The sequence below is a fragment of the Mytilus galloprovincialis genome, chromosome 7, assembly GCF_965363235.1.
Source record: "Mytilus galloprovincialis chromosome 7, xbMytGall1.hap1.1, whole genome shotgun sequence".
Taxonomy (NCBI): domain Eukaryota; kingdom Metazoa; phylum Mollusca; class Bivalvia; order Mytilida; family Mytilidae; genus Mytilus; species Mytilus galloprovincialis.
This window is the reverse complement of record NC_134844.1, coordinates 26758046-26774494: the sequence shown is the minus strand read 5'-3', so window position 1 is coordinate 26774494 and position 16449 is coordinate 26758046. Positions and strand designations below refer to the sequence as shown.

At 32.8% G+C, this 16449-nt stretch overlaps 1 long non-coding RNA gene across 1 annotated transcript in view; it reads left to right on the top strand.

Moving 5' to 3' along the window:
• The window catches only part of LOC143081602 (uncharacterized), a 35410-nt gene extending 19421 nt beyond the window's left edge, over positions 1–15989 (top strand). The window contains exon 3 of the long non-coding RNA XR_012979986.1: positions 15635–15989. This is a non-coding gene — a long non-coding RNA (uncharacterized LOC143081602). The remainder of the gene's footprint in view (positions 1–15634) is intronic.
• The last annotated feature ends 460 nt before the right edge of the window (positions 15990–16449 follow it).

The following is a 16449-nucleotide window of genomic DNA, read 5'->3' as shown; positions in this document are numbered from 1 at the left end:
GTTCTGAATAGCTGAATTCCAAATTTGTTTAAACTGATCAATTAATCTAAGTTTGACACTTTTTGGTAACCATTTGGTGAGGTCTGTATTTTGCACATAAAATAAGTTTGAAAATCCGGCACTGTCCAACATATTTTTAATGTTCTTTGTCCATAAAATATCATCAATGTTTGTGTGATATCGGGAATATACAAATTTGTATAAGATTGATGATAACTTGTTTTCATCTATAAGCAGCCTGTACCAATATGTTATCATTCGACATTTAATGCTTATTTCCAATGGGTATCGTCCAGTTTCACCGTACACAATCATGCTTTGGGTAGATCTCTTGAGGTGTAGTAAATGCTATAAAAATTTGAGATGAACTTGTTCAATAATGTCATTTTTTCCAAATCCCCATACTTCACATCCGTATAGAAGAATTGGTTTCACCAGTTTGTCAAATAACTCTAATTGTTATTCAATTGATAAATTACACTGCCTCCCTTTTTTTAATAACGTTGTACATAGCTTTTGTTGCTTTTTCTGATAGTATTTTCTTTGCTTTATTGAAGGATCCGGATCTTGTTAACAATAGTCCAAGGTAGTTAAATTCTTTCACTATTTCAATTTCATTTTCTTTATAAATGAAATTAATATAATTAGGCTGTCTTCCTTTAGAGAAAATTAAAACTTTAGTCTTTGATGTATTTACTTTAAGTTTCGAAGTATCACAATATTCACTGAAGCAATTTAATTGCATTTGAAGGTCTTCCTTTGTTTCAGACATTAGAACAGTATCATCGGCATATAATAAAATGAACAGCTTTAAATAGATATTGAGGCTATTTGCAAGGGAGTTCGATATTGATGACAAACCTTTCACATTATGTGATAGCAAAAAACCAGTGAGGTCATTGATATATAAAGAGAATAATAGAGGGGAAATATTTTCCCCTTGTCTAACTCCGGTGTTACATGGGAAAAAAAATCAGATTTTTGATTATTGTATATAACTCATCACCGCTTGCCTTGTTATTTTTCAAGTTTTTTTATATTTCTTATTATTTCATCGGGCGAAATCATTTCATTTAATAAATTATTTTCGATATTTTTTTCAATCTCTTCGTGGTTTAGCTCTTGTTCTTCTATATTTCCTTGATTTAAAGGGGCACTAGCTACGATATATAAACAAAATAAAGTATTTTTTTTTTTTTAGATCAATCATTAATCAAATTGGAATAATGAAATATTAATTTGCTTTTAGCAATCATTTTGCTTTAATTTTGTTAAAATAAGCGATTAAACATAATTTTTGACTCATTCACTTGCAAATGAATTAGTCGACCTCATTCTAACCGGTATTCATGTGAACTTCACGTTAACCCCTAGCTAGAGATTGACAACGCATGCATTGTACGTGTACTGGTTATTTAAAGAAAAAGAATGTCAACAATGAAAGTGAAACTACGGTAAATCATTTGATTACTAATTCGATGCACATAAAATCATTCTTATACGGTTAAAACAATTAGAAACATCTATTTTTAATCTATAAAATAAAATCAAACAGACCTATATAAATCCAATTGCACGTGTTGGTTTAATCTATTCGTATCTTTATTTTTGTTTACATCGCTTATATGGTCATCTGAGGTCAAATCGATAGTTAATTAGATGGCGTCTGGACTAAAATACACACGAAACGAACCTATATATTATCTACCCTATGCTCTGTAAACTGTTTATTTTAGACTTTTGATAGTTTGGATAAATGTTTTACATTGTTATAAACCAAATATGAGAATTTGAGTCAAATCGGTTACAATGAATTTGACAGCTAGTGCCCCTTTAAATTTTACTATTATCATTGTAAGATATTGACTCCAGAATGAAAAGATTGCAGTTGCTGGTGTTAGTATGTTTATTGGTATATTTGTATAAAGCTGTGTTTTACTAGACATGATAAATTTTAAAACATATAGATAGTTTGCAGTGGCAGATCCAAAAAGAGGGTGGTGGAAAACGTTTTTTTTTTTGGAAAGATCAATGTTTTGAATAAGAACATACAGTTGGACCCCTCCCCCTTTATTTTTGGTTGGAACCCCTTTTAAAATGGATGGATCTGCCCCTGGTATGTACCCATAGGTAGTCTAGTGGATAGTTTACGTGCATGAAATGTCTGTCACAGGACATTAAGTAACCGATAAACAACCAATTCATGACAAAATAGCATCAATGGATCAAATTGATTTAATTTCCCTTCACAAGGTTTCATGGTTCACTCTATTGGTGGGTACAAAGTAATTACATGGAAGATAAATGATTACAATTTTAGATGGCATTGTACTCAAATTAAGTTATAAAGAACTATATTTGTTACTTTTTATTTAAATGAAAGAAACTTTTAATTGTGAAAAACATTTTTAGATCCAAAGACTAAATAGTGGGATGTTTAAAAATTAATTTGAAAACTATTTACAAACTATTTAGTTTAATTTGGAACACAACATTTTTTTCAAAATAGCCAGTAGCAATTTTTATTTCAATATCTTGATTGCGATATAATGAAATCTTACCCTTGTGGTCATTCATGCGTCGTTACTTAGTACACGGAAAAAGTATATACTATGAAAGTTATAAGGCAAAATTAAGTAATTTGATTGGACGAAAAGTTGTAAGTATGTGCTAAATCGAAAAAGACAACAGACAATAAATGGCGGCGATAAATCAAATATCGTAATATAAAGAGCAGAAACCCAACCATAACGTTTACCTCACAAATATTCTGAAACGCTAAATATTCGTCTTGCACTGAAGTCAACCCTAGATTATCTAAGATACAGCCCGTAACAGAGTAGTGATCGAATTCGCGTTTCTTTACCGTCAGAATAGGTTACGTTATCGACAAACTTATTTCAGAAGTGACATAATTTAATTTCAAAGTTCTTCATCGACAAAATATTTCATGTCCAACGTGTAAGTTTTCATTGTTTAAGTCGAAGTTTTTTTAACACAGTAAAACATTTTTTTATAATCAACCTCTGTCATTGGCATTTTCATTTTAACGGTAAAGGATCAAATACAGGATCTCCGAAATTTCTATCATTTGTTACGAGGAAATCATTATTCAATCGAACATATGTCTTTGTTCATGACACATATTATGAAATACAAAGGAGTTGAAATGATCAAATACTTTCGAACTGACGGAAACAAAAATACATAATCTAGAATGTGTGTTCCGTCATAAACAATGGCTTCGTCGTGCGAATCGACGAGATCATGTTACATGTAACTGATCTTAGCTGTAGAAACAGTTGGTGCGACCTCGATAAAATCTTTATCAATTTAAGATTAGCGATAAATATTCATGACTACAATGATAATGTGAATTTATTGGAGTCACATCCACTGTTTCTACTGTAAACATGAACTCGTCGGTTAGTGCAATGAAGACACTTTTAAAGATTGAGATTGTTGGTTTATTCTTTACACCTTCGAGGTATTAAAATTATTTCAGTGTTTATTTAAAGTTAAATTTATTTTTAAATCTCTTCTGTTTAAAATTGTCGAAACTTCCGTTTAAGATTTCTGTGGTAAACTATCTATTCTATAGTTAGGACCATTTTATAAAATACCCTTTTGTACAAGAATACTTTCTTTATAGAAGTATAGATCTGCTGGTTATAGATTTGTTTTTATAACTTTCATTATTGTGACGACGCGCTATAAAATTCAGATTAATTTATAAATGAAGTTGCATATAAATTTTTGGTCATAAACACAAATCTTTTAAACAGTTCGACGAGTGCGTCAACGTAACAGTAGTCTGTGTACTGTAAGTTACTAAGCTTGGACCGATTCATCTGTCATTTATGGAAATTAATTCACCACTTTCTGAGGCATTCATTTGTATTTCACCATCAGACATGCATGGAGCTACATTTGTAACTAAAGGAAAACTCTCAAATTAAAGAAATTTGACATGATATACTGAAACTTACTTATAATCAATTAAACGACTGCTTTTCTTAGATATGTGATTTTTCATGGTCAAACTTTTTCATTGTTAACGGACATTTTGAGATTTTTTATTGTAAAAAAAAGGTGTTTTTTAAAGAAATCAACATTCAAAATTTAGAACTTCATGAACATGTACAGGAAGCTGAATTATTGCACATCTATGAACTACTTAGAATTGTACTTCGATCTGTTGCGTCCTCAAAATGTTCTGACCGTCCTAAGATTTAATGTACGGAAATGTTTCGGTAAATTAAATTCAAATCCGAATTGAATGTTTATGACACACAAAAAGAGAAACCAGAATCTCTTGATGACCAAACGTATGTACACGTTGGGGCGATTTAGAGCTTTTCAGAAGGAGTGTGATTCAACCCTTGTTGAAAGCCTTGTGGAGACCTCTAGATTTTTAAATTCCCTCCGTTTTTCTCATGGATGGAGTGTGGTCTCTCTATAAATTACCCCATATCTTTTCATTTTCCTATTTACCGAAGGTTCCATGTGAAAATTTCCATTGAATCATATCTGTTAAACTAAATGTACAAAACAGGCTAAAGAAAAGGCGAAATTTCTTTTTCAAACCCGTACTAGAAATCTATTTTTTTCTAATAGAGCACCTTACATTATCGTCAATGAGTTCAGGCATGTGAAAAATTATATAATCATACACAAGAAAGAAACCCTGAACAGGCTTTCAGCAATAATTGTTACCTATTTAATATTAAGTTAGTAAATATTAACATGTACATGTATTTGATAAAGTACAGATATAACAAAGAAATTGCCCGGTATCCGACGTAAGAGTACACTTTTTACTGCACGCGTAGACGGGTGCGTTCACTACGAGGACACTCAACTACACGTGAAGTATGAGTACAGAATCAACAAAATTTTCCAGTTTAAACTGTACTAGGAAAAGTTTGGCATGTGAAACGGACGAAGACATATTCTAACAGAAGTACAAATATCAGTCCTCCCTTTTGTGTATACATATGAGAAAACATTTCAAAGTTATTGATTGAATTCAAATCCATCACACATACGGTACACATTGTAGTCCGAAAAAATAAAGGACTTCATTCCTATCAAACACCTTTTTAATTGTTTATCAGTATATTTCTTTTAGTTTTGTAAAGGAAATAATACTATCAAGACTTCCATAAATCTTTTTTTTTTTTTCTGTTCTGACTTTGAAGAAATGACTACTTTTCGCCCAATCGAAATGGTGCATGGACATATTTTGTTTCATATTATTAGAATTATTTTCAATATTATCGGTATCAAACTTGATAATCGACACATGAAAGTTTGTCAGCATTGTCAATCTTTTTAACGTTAAAATACCAATAGTTCGGTCACTACTCAATTAAGTTTGTCGATAACGTAGCTAATTTTGACGGTAAAGAAACATCAATTCGATCACTTCTCTGTTACGGGCTGTACAATAGGTAAAACGCAACGTCGTTACTTCGGCGGTATTTTCAAAATCTTCCAAATGCTCCAATTCCGTAGCTGCATGGGAAATTCCGCGAAATATAATGACGCTTGCGATCAAATAGTTTTATCGAGGTCCAAAAGTTGAAAGCTTTTTACCGGTCCTACCATTGAGAAAGGCTTACATGAGTGATGTCCCTTTATGGCTAAGGCTTAGTGAGATACCGCTCTAGAAAAAAATGTAATTTTCATAATGTTATACTACATGATGGAACCAGAAATTAAAGCATTTGTTAAACAAATGTAAAAAGATCGTTTTAAACGTCTTCTAGAAGATATGCAAGGTATGCAAGAAGAGTTGTTAGACCCCGAGGTGGACATTTCAAATAAAAACAAAACAAGTATGGCGTCATATTCCGAGGTACTGTCAAATAAAAACACCAACACAAACCAAAATAAAACAGTTGGGGCTGATAATATTACAGATGAATCATATGATTCCAGTGACTATATGAAACCTATATTTCTGACAGATACCGATGTATTTGGTTCTGTTAAACCACCGAGACCTCTATGGCTTACGAACATAGAATTATACAAGGTCCTTGATACAAAAATTCTAGCTTAACGGATAAAAGGTATTCAGAGAAGCCGTGATATGTGGCGCATTTACATGGATAACGAGGAAGACAAACTGTTTCTGTTAGTGACGGAAATGAACTTGCGTGACAGGCAAGTTTCCCTGCACTCTGAAAATCCCCGAAATGCAGGCAATTTAGTTTAAACATATTTAATTATAGTGGATTGGGAAACAAGTTTTGCAACTTATATTAATCCCTTTCCACTTTGCGGGTGCGAGTGCTGCCTTGTAGCGGCATTAGCCTGCTCTTTTTCGAAATCTACAAGGGTGTCTTTAACGTGCAAAAGATATGGCTCTCTCTTAACACGGGTCAGCCATTTATCGTCAACTTCCGACGGACTATCATCGTTTCCTCAAGACCATACTCGCAAATAGTGTCAAGGGCGCGCCAAAAATTCAGTCCCTGAAATTTTCATCCCAGACGGGAATCGAACCAGGAACCTTTGTGTTAGTAGTCCGATGCACTAACCACTAAAGAAATTCAATTATTGGTCCATATGAAAATGGGGGATTGAATATGATAAATATAAGAAGTTATTTCACTGCTTTAAAAGCTATGTGGGTAAAAAGACTAGTAAATGATTGTGTAGGAGGGTGGAAAATTGAAATTAAACATTATTTTTATAATTTTGGAACAAACTGGTAAGTGTTTCAAACAAACAGTGGGATAAGACAGACGAAAGAAAATAAACTTAGAATTTTTAGATGGAAATTACTACAACATATTCTACATACAAAGAAACTGTTGTGCAGGTGGAAAATTGTAAACAATAGTTTTGTAAGGAGTAGGTTCAGTAAGACCCCTTTTTGGCCCCAAAATATAGCAGTTTTACAAAATTGTGAAAATGTAATCTTTTAGATATTTACTGGAAAGAAGAATGATTCTGCTACTTAAATATGGGCGGTTTTTGACAATACAATGTACATATATCGGGTACTATCATCATTAAATCATGCTAAATTACTGAAATCTTCACAATTTTAGCATTTTAGTCAAATTTTAGACGGTTTCCGTCTTAAATGAAAGTGGCCGCATTCGTGTTCATTCATAATATTGAAATGTAAGTTGTATTTGGTGATAATACATAACATATATAAGGTTGAGGATGAACACGGATGCGGCCACTTTCATTTTTGACAAAAACCATCTGAAAAGTGACGTTTTTTGGCATATTTGATGGATTTTTCATATTTAAGCTTGAATTGGAGCGTTTTTAATGACTAAATCAGTTAAAATCTTTCCCAAAAAATGATTGAATCAATTGAAATAGACACTTAAGTGTTTAAAAAGTGTCCAAAATCTTTCGTTAGATGAACTTGAAATTTGAGTCCGAAATCGGCCCTTACCGGACCTACTCCTTTTTGTACACAAGAAGATTATGATCACTTCTTTATACTGTGTCCGTATTAAATAAATAAAGTTTCAAAGAACAGTAAAATAACTTTTAAGATAAAACTAAGACACTTAGTGTTTGGATATAAAACTTCTGAAGAAGAATATTTTGACTGACTATTTTTTAACAATTGTGGGTTTTTTCAATTTACAAAGCCTACTACATATCTGATCAAAAGACAAAAAATGTCAATTTTTTCTCAATTTTTCTCAATGAGTTCAATAGAAGAGTATGTTTGAAAATTAAAAGTAATGTTTAAGCAAATATTAGAAAACATATGAATAGTGATATTAAGTCATTAAGTGATATTATTTAATATATATTTGATGTACAAAATGTAATATGTTTTTTACAACTAATCACTACCCTGGGTGATTAGTAGAATGTAACGGGGATCATCAGGAGGAGCTTGGACTCCTGAAGGATATTGTAACAAGCCAATATTTGAAATAAATATTTAATTATGTTGTTTAAAAAAAAAAGGCTTACAAAAATAAAAAGTTTTATACTGAGTGTCATTCAAGTCAATAAACTCATACATCTGTTTTAAAATCAAAGGAGTTATATGAAGAGCGTTCCTTGGCAATTACGGATTAAATATCTGTAATACTTTAGAGTAAGTATTAATGAAAATCTCTGTAAATATGGAAGTTCAAAAAATTTGTAAAAATGCAATAAGCTTACTCCATTTATATGATTTTAATAGAATACACTGATTTAAAAGACCTACTTAAAAATTAAGCATACAAAATCACAAATTTAAAGATGCTGGTAAAAACCGAAATAAATACAAAATGTTAATAGTAACTGTTATCAAAGGTAACAGTATTATAATTTAATACACCATACGCGTGTTTGGAATGTCATCTTAACAAAATATTTGCTGTTCTGTTTTCAACTCCAGGAAAAAGAACAGCCTTAATTTTAAAATTATACTTAGCATCCTAAAACAACATTTATCTTAAACAACATTGCATATAAGTATCTCTGGTACAACCAGAATTCAAAATCATCACAGTAGACTGATTATCACGTTTAACTTTATCTTTCTATTTTCAAAAAGTACACTCTATACTTTAACACAAATCATCAATACAATCATTTCAAATTGATTTATACGCAAATTCAAATCCATCAAAAAGAAGGAGGTTGAACAGAAAAAAAGGAAGCAAGCTCAACATCCACTAAGGGTAACATCAGTGAAATTGAGAATGAAATTTGGGAAAATGTCAAAGAGACAACAAATCGACCATAGAGCAGACAACAGTTTTTCATCTGGTTAAGATTAATCATCTGAAGCCATCATAGAAACCCCATTGTCAAACTTCAAAAAGTGACACCATCATAATGAATCTTTCATTATATACAAAGGAATATAATGGTTTACTCTTATATTATTTGGATGGAGAGTTGTCTCATTGGCACTCATACCACATCTTCCTATATCTATATAGTATGGTCGCCCTTTATCATCTGGTAAACTTCGACGCCAAGTAAGCAACCTAGAAACAAAAATCCTTCCTGGCCTATCAAAGTTAGTTGTAAAATGTAATTTATCAAACAATGACTGTAAATGTTTAACTGTAGCAACCTGTTTATTTAACCAAATCCTCACTAACAATAAAATCTTCTCAAATCTTTCAGTCGTAACTGATATTGTATATAAAAAAGAAGATGTGGTATGATTGCCAATGAGACAACTGTCCACAAGAGACCAAAATGACACAGACATTAACAACTATAGGTCACCGTACGGCCTTCAACAATGAGCAAAGCCTATACCGCATAGTCAGCTATAAAAGGCCCCGATAAGACAATGTAAAACAATTCAAACGAGAAAACTAACGGCCTTATTTATATAAAAAAAAAATGAACGAAAAACAAATATGTAACACATAAACAAACGACAACCACTGAATTACAGGCTCCTGACTTGGGACAGGCACATATTTAAATAATGTGGCGGGGTTACTTGCAGCTCCTACTCAGACTTTGTAAAACGTCATCCGTGTCTGAGTAGAAAGTTGATGAACCAGGGGTATGTCAAAGAACGTCTCGTCCTTTTTCTAAAAAAGCTCATCGGAAGGTACCAAGACCTTGTTGATAAATATCCGTATCAACTTCTCAAATAATACACGATGGTCTTGATGTATAGATTCTGCGTACTGATGTTGTTTATCATCTTAACAACGTGTTTTATAGTTCTTTCATTTGTCTTTGTTCTATTATTAATATTACTTTTACTGTTGAATGGTTTTATGTAATATCCGTTTCACGTGGCTTGGTACTTATACATCTCGTCAATGTAAAATTGAGAATGGAAATGGGGAATGTGTCAAAGAGACAACAACCCGACCAAATAAAAAACAACAGCAGAGGGTCACCAACAGGTCTTCAATGTAGCGAGAAATTCCCGCACCCGGAGGCGTCCTTCAGCTGGCCCCTAAACAAATATATACTAGTCCAGTGATAATGAACGCTATACTAATTTCCAAATTGTACACAAGAAACTAAAATTAAAATAATACAAGACTAACAAAGGCCAGAGGCTCCTGACTTGGGACAGGCGCAAAAATGCGGCGGGGTTAAACATGTTTGTGAGATCTCAACCCTCCCCCTATACCTCTAACCAATGTAGAAAAGTAAACGCATAACAATACGCACATTAAAATTCAGTTCAAGAGAAGTCCGAGTCCGAGTCTGATGTCAGAAGATGTAACCAAAGAAAATAAACAAAATGACAATAATACATAAATAACAACAGACTACTAGCAGTTAACTGACATGCCATCTCCAGACTTCAATTGTTTGTATTGGCTTTCATTTTTTGGTGGTTTGTTTTGTATATGCGACTTTTTGTATTTCTTTTGTTCTTATAACATGACTCTGTACTTTAAAAGATCCCGTCAGTATGATATTGTTCTATATATGTCATTTATATGATATATATCTATTATGAGTTACAATATACGTTGAACCACAAACGTCAAAATCATTCAATCGCGTAGTGGAATTAACTATTTTTAGATTCTTATAAATTCTATATATAACTTTTGGACTAGTTTAAATCTCGGTCTATTTCTGAAATTTATTCTTACATACTATTGATTTTTTTAACCCTGTATGCTAACATTCCCATGTTAATTTTAAAATTGTTTGTATGCACATTGAACGACAAATTTATGTGACGTATAAAATTTTCTGACGTCAGACACTCAAATCAATAAATGTGTTCGTAGATAGTAGATGTTTTTGTGTTTTGTTAAATTGTTCCTTTTAAATTGTTATACGATGATGACTGATGTACCCATATTTTGACTATTTTATTTATTGTGTCTGTTTATTTAACGCATCCATGTAAATATATCGGAAATTGATGAGACTGTCATTAAAGTGAAAGGGTTAGCGCTAAAGAACCAGGTTTAATCCACCATTTTCTACATTTGAAAATGCCTGTACCAAGTCAGGAATATGACAGTTCTTGTCCATTTGTTTTTGATGCATTTTGTTATTTGATTTTGCCATGTGATTAAGGACTTTCCCAATTGATTTTCCTCTAAGTTCAGTTTTTTTGTGATTTTACTTTTTTAACATGTTAGAGCATGTTCCGAAGTGTTAAAATCCACTCATATAAAGTCATAGCAGTTCTTGAAGAGCTAGCCTTAAACACCGATTCTTCAAGACCACAACTATCTAAGAGTCTACCTTATAAATCGAACATAAAATTGCATCTTCTGCTTTTTCTGCTACAGCAGAATTATCACAATAATTTTATAATAAATATACAGAGTGTTTCATGATCATCATGTAAACTACAGAAGAAGTCACTCTTTGGGCAAGTATCTGCTGATGATCTTAACCCCATACTTAAAACTCTGTCTACAAAAATGAGATTTTTCCAATAAAAATCCAACAACACTAATAACTTCCGGATCCATTGGAATTTGGCGATATGGCCGCTTCAAATTCCTCTTAAAGATAACACAATATCTACCGTTTAACGTTTTCAGGTTTATAAAATAATCTACAAATGGATAAGTCAAATTAACTGACTCGCCCAAATAAATATATTTATCAATACCTGCATACATACAATTTTCAGAAGAAAAACTTAAATCTAGTATTACCCTTCTTTCACTGATGTACTCTTTGGAACGGAATTTAAAGGAGATAAAACTAATGACGAATATATAAAAGGATTCACTTTTGACGGACCAATACCAGCTTTATATTCTAACTCCTTTTTCAAATACTTCATAATGAAATTGGGAACATCTCTAGCTCCAATGTGCTTACGAGGTTTTTGATATTTTACCAAAAGGGTAAGTCACATACTAGATGATCATCATAATCAACTAACATAGATTCAAAAAAAAAAAAAAACTTTGATAAAACTGGTATTCTTCAACCCTGATCATTTGGTAAACCTGATAAAGCAATTATATCCACATGATCCACAAAAAATTGTAAATCAAGAGGGTTAACATTCAAATCGCAAATTAAACATTTTTTCTGTTGATGCATTAATCAAAGCTGATTGAACTGACCATAGTTTATTAAACACCATTTTACTGGAAATAGCAATTCTATAATTGACAATATTAACTGAGCTTCAGCCTGGTTATTAACTGTACACGTATCAATTTGAGAAATATCCTTTGATTTAGAAATTTCACCTTTGGTAGCACTCCACAGTTAGGTGTGTAGTTTCGCATTTTGGCCCCTGTGGATTTTTCAAATATGAGAGCTAGTGTGCAATAAAATTCATTTTTGGATAGCTGAGTATTAAAATAGCCTTTGTATTGGGTTTATATGAACATCAAGATTATGTAATGTATGTAATATAGGCTGTTTTCTGTATGACAGTCCGTATTTGCATGTCCCTACCATACATTGGTCCGGCAATTATTGTAATGTTTTTTTCCAACTTTTTATCGCACGAACTTTGTGATTGGAATTTACGAAAAAATGAGGCGAAAGACCCCCATTTTTTATTTGATCATTAGGAAGATTTATGAAAACAGTTTCTAAAAAGGTATCACTCAAAGGCATTGAAATTCTAGTTTGATCCAAATTTTGGGGGGATATGTGACATGTCCACCCCCCTTTTTGCAATATTTTATGGTAAATAAATGCAGAATGTTGCCATGGATACACATAAAAGGAATTAATTTTCACTCTTTTAACTTTTGAAAATCAAATCTATGGACTATACTGATTACATACATATGCACATGTACAACACAAACAGTTAGGTTAATGTATTAGAAATCCAGGAATAGGAGATGATAAAACATTTTGTGGCTCATTTTTAATTTTATTTTCTAACTGTGGAGTGCTACCTTTATCAATCAGAATTTTATCCTTATTTGAATCTACATTTAACCATTCCGGATAAAAAGTATCTATGACTTTTGGCTTTAAATCCCCAATGCTATCAACAGCTTTTTCTAAATCTAGTCACGGCACTTTTCAGTTTAGCCTTATCCTCTCGTAAACATGTGGAACAAATGTGCTGTACAAATCTACTCTTGCCTGCAATGTCTAAATTATGTCCATGTTAATGTCCGTGTCACACTGTCCCGATTTTTATAGACGATGGACACCCGAATGCGAAAATTGTAAGTTCGTACGAAGTTGGTCCCAATCTCGTTAAAATACCAAAAAGTGACCAAAACAAGTACGATGAATAACGAAGTCTATACGATGGTCCCGAAATTATATACGATAGCAAAAGATGGACATACGAAGGTTAACCGAAGACGAATATTTAAGCTTCATATCTCAGCCGAAGCCTACACGATGGATCACGAAGGCTATACGGTGGATTACGAAGGCTACACGATGGATTACGATGATGGCGCGATAGCCATACGATGTCTAAAAGACGTTTATATATCAAATATGCATATTCAATTTACCATTTTCTGCATTTGTCATATACAAATATAGTGTCCATATGTGTCCCCAATATGTTACATACGAGGGGATGCCACGCGCGGCATTGCCTTGTTTGAACTGTAAAATGTGTGCACTAGTCTGAATAATCACCCATAATTATGCCCATGTTTACTGATCTATTTTAAAGGTAAGGTAATAGGTTCGTTGATCCCTTTTATTCAAAAAGAGCTCTTTCCAGGAGAATGTCATAATAATATAGACAAAAGGAAGGATGTGGGGAAAGCAACAAATGCGGCAAAATATGACATATAGAAAACAAAATGGTTATGGAGTAAACATTCGTATGACAACAACTCAGACGATACATAAAATATCAGAATAATGAAGAAAAAGTTGGTTTCCCTACATACGTGTACCTGCAGTGTTGGTGTACGAGGCACGTTTATGATTTTCATTATGTTACTTGATACAAAACATAATATTTTAGTGTAATAGCTGCTCTTCTTTCTTGTTCTCATAGAATCATATGATATGGGCTCCATGTTTTGTGAACGTCTTTCTTAACTGTCGTATTAGACTGACCAGTGCATATCGCTCATGGCACTTTAAATGTATTTTAGCGCAAAAGTTAACTTACATTTAGCTGGATTTATTGCCGTCGTAGTTCCATCTTGTCGCCTTCGTACTTTTATTCGATGGCAACACGATGGGATTACGAGGTCTTCACGAAGTCGTGTTGTCATCATTAGACCTTCGGGTAGCTTCGTCATTCATTCGTGTAGACATCGTAATGTAATGCCAGATGGAAACGATGGAAACACGAATGCAATACGATGTTCAAAGATGCATTCCCGGTGACATTACGATGGTGAGAATGGTGATACGAACTCAGTACGAATTCTCAACATCGGACGCACCTTCGGGGATTTTTTAACATGTTAAAAAATTTAGAACCCTTCCCGAAGTTGTCCCCGAAGGCTAGAAAAAGTGGCCGATGGTTCTACGATGGTTAAAGATGGCACTACGAATAGCCCGATCTGGATACGATCAGTCCCGATTTTGGAAATTTCCATAATCGTGTTGCCATCGGCGTAAAAATCGGGACAGTGTGACGCGGCCATAAGATATATTACATCTAATTTTTTTAAGAAGATTTATCTGGAAATCTACTAGCTGTTCTATTTAACACCTTCTTTCTTATCAACATTCTAACATCTAACATAGAAGTACCATCTGACAATGAATTCTCACCTTTTTCAATTGATTTTACCCAGGCGCATACAACTTTAGCAGTACAGACCATTCAAACTCACTAAAATAATAGCAAATTTTGTTCAGTAATGATAATCTACTCTCTTTTTCTTTTTTACTAATTTTACAATGCCTTTTGATTTCTATTTCTCCAGCACAACACTTTTGTCCATAGTTTTTCTGTTTTTAAACTCATACCTAAGCTCAGATTAAGGCCAGATCATCTTAACTTTATCGCTATTTTACCTATGACGACGTCGATGTGTTGATGTTAGTCCGACTTAAATTAGTTACATAAGTGAACAGAATTCAGTAAATTAGCCAATTCAGCGCTCACGTTGATTCTAGAAAAGAATCCATTGTAAAATGAATACACTGATGTTACGACAATGATTTGTTGAAGATCCTCACCCCCCCGCGATAGTTGGTTAGGTAATTTTTGCTTGATATCTAAATCTGTCATGCATATATTTTCAAAGTGACAACTTTTATTACTTTTCACATGCAAAGCGGGGAATGTATTAATTAAACTAAGTTGGTTTTCCCGTTTGAATGGTTTTACACTATAATATATATAGCTAGTAATTTTGGGGCCCTTTATAGCTTTTTGTTTGGTGTGAGCCAAAGCTCCGTGTTGAAGGTTGTACATTGACCTATAATGGTTTACTTTTATTAATTGTTATTTGGATGAAGAGTTGTCTCATTGGCACTCACACCACATCTTCCTATATCTATAAACATTTATGAAATAATTTATTATCACGTTTGTTTTATACTGTGGAGTCATTTATTTTCGTGGGTACCAATTTTGTTTTGTGGACTGAGGAAAACTTTCGTGGATATTTGATATCGTGGTTTTGTTAAAGTCTGTATACATTTTTATATGAAGTTTATAATACGATGTACACTAGAATTCTTGGTTCCCGGGTAACCATAAAATCCACGAAAATTGGTATCCAACGAATAATAATGAATTCACAGTATTCTATTCACGCAAATGTTTTTCCAGATCAATTACCCGTCAGAAAAAAGCATCTAACGAGACAGACTCCTGATTTTATCAAGGACCGAAAGGATGCCTTACTTTTCCTAAAACCTCAACACAGACAGAAAAGAGATTTAAATCATGAATGTAGGGAGAATCATGACAGGAAAAGGAATGGATGTACCTTCCATGAAGTTTGGGAAGTCTATAGAGACAATACAGCTAGTGTAAGTTAGAAAGTTTTGGTGACATGAGTAGAATAATTTTAATTTACAAGGTTTCATCTCGGAATGCTTTGTTTTGAACATTCCAGATGAATATATAAAAACTTTACAACAGAGACTAATTTCTTTCTTGAGAAATCAATGTTAGTACACTTTGTAATTTCGTTTGCCAAATCAATCAATTGCTTTGAACAATACAATATGTATAAACTAAACATTACTGCTAATATATATTGACACTCTGAAAATATATTATATATATTATATAAGGTTATAATATTATATTAAACTGGGAAATTATTTCGAAACGTACGACGGACCACTTTGAATACCAAACTTAGTCAACACTAAAGAACATCCATACATAGACTTCGCGGTCGCAGGCAAAAATAAATAAAAGACGTTAATTTTCAGAGAACGCAAATTCTTTTACCGATACAAACAGCACAGATATTGAAAAGTAAAAAAGCACAAAGTACATCACTAAAAACTATATGTGGCTTTACCAACCCCTTGCAAACAAATCAAGGAGTAATCTGAAAAGACCCAGACAGGTAAGTAAATACTGCTCCTGACACCCGTCATGTTTGCTTTAGGTAGTTCAAAAAGTAGAAT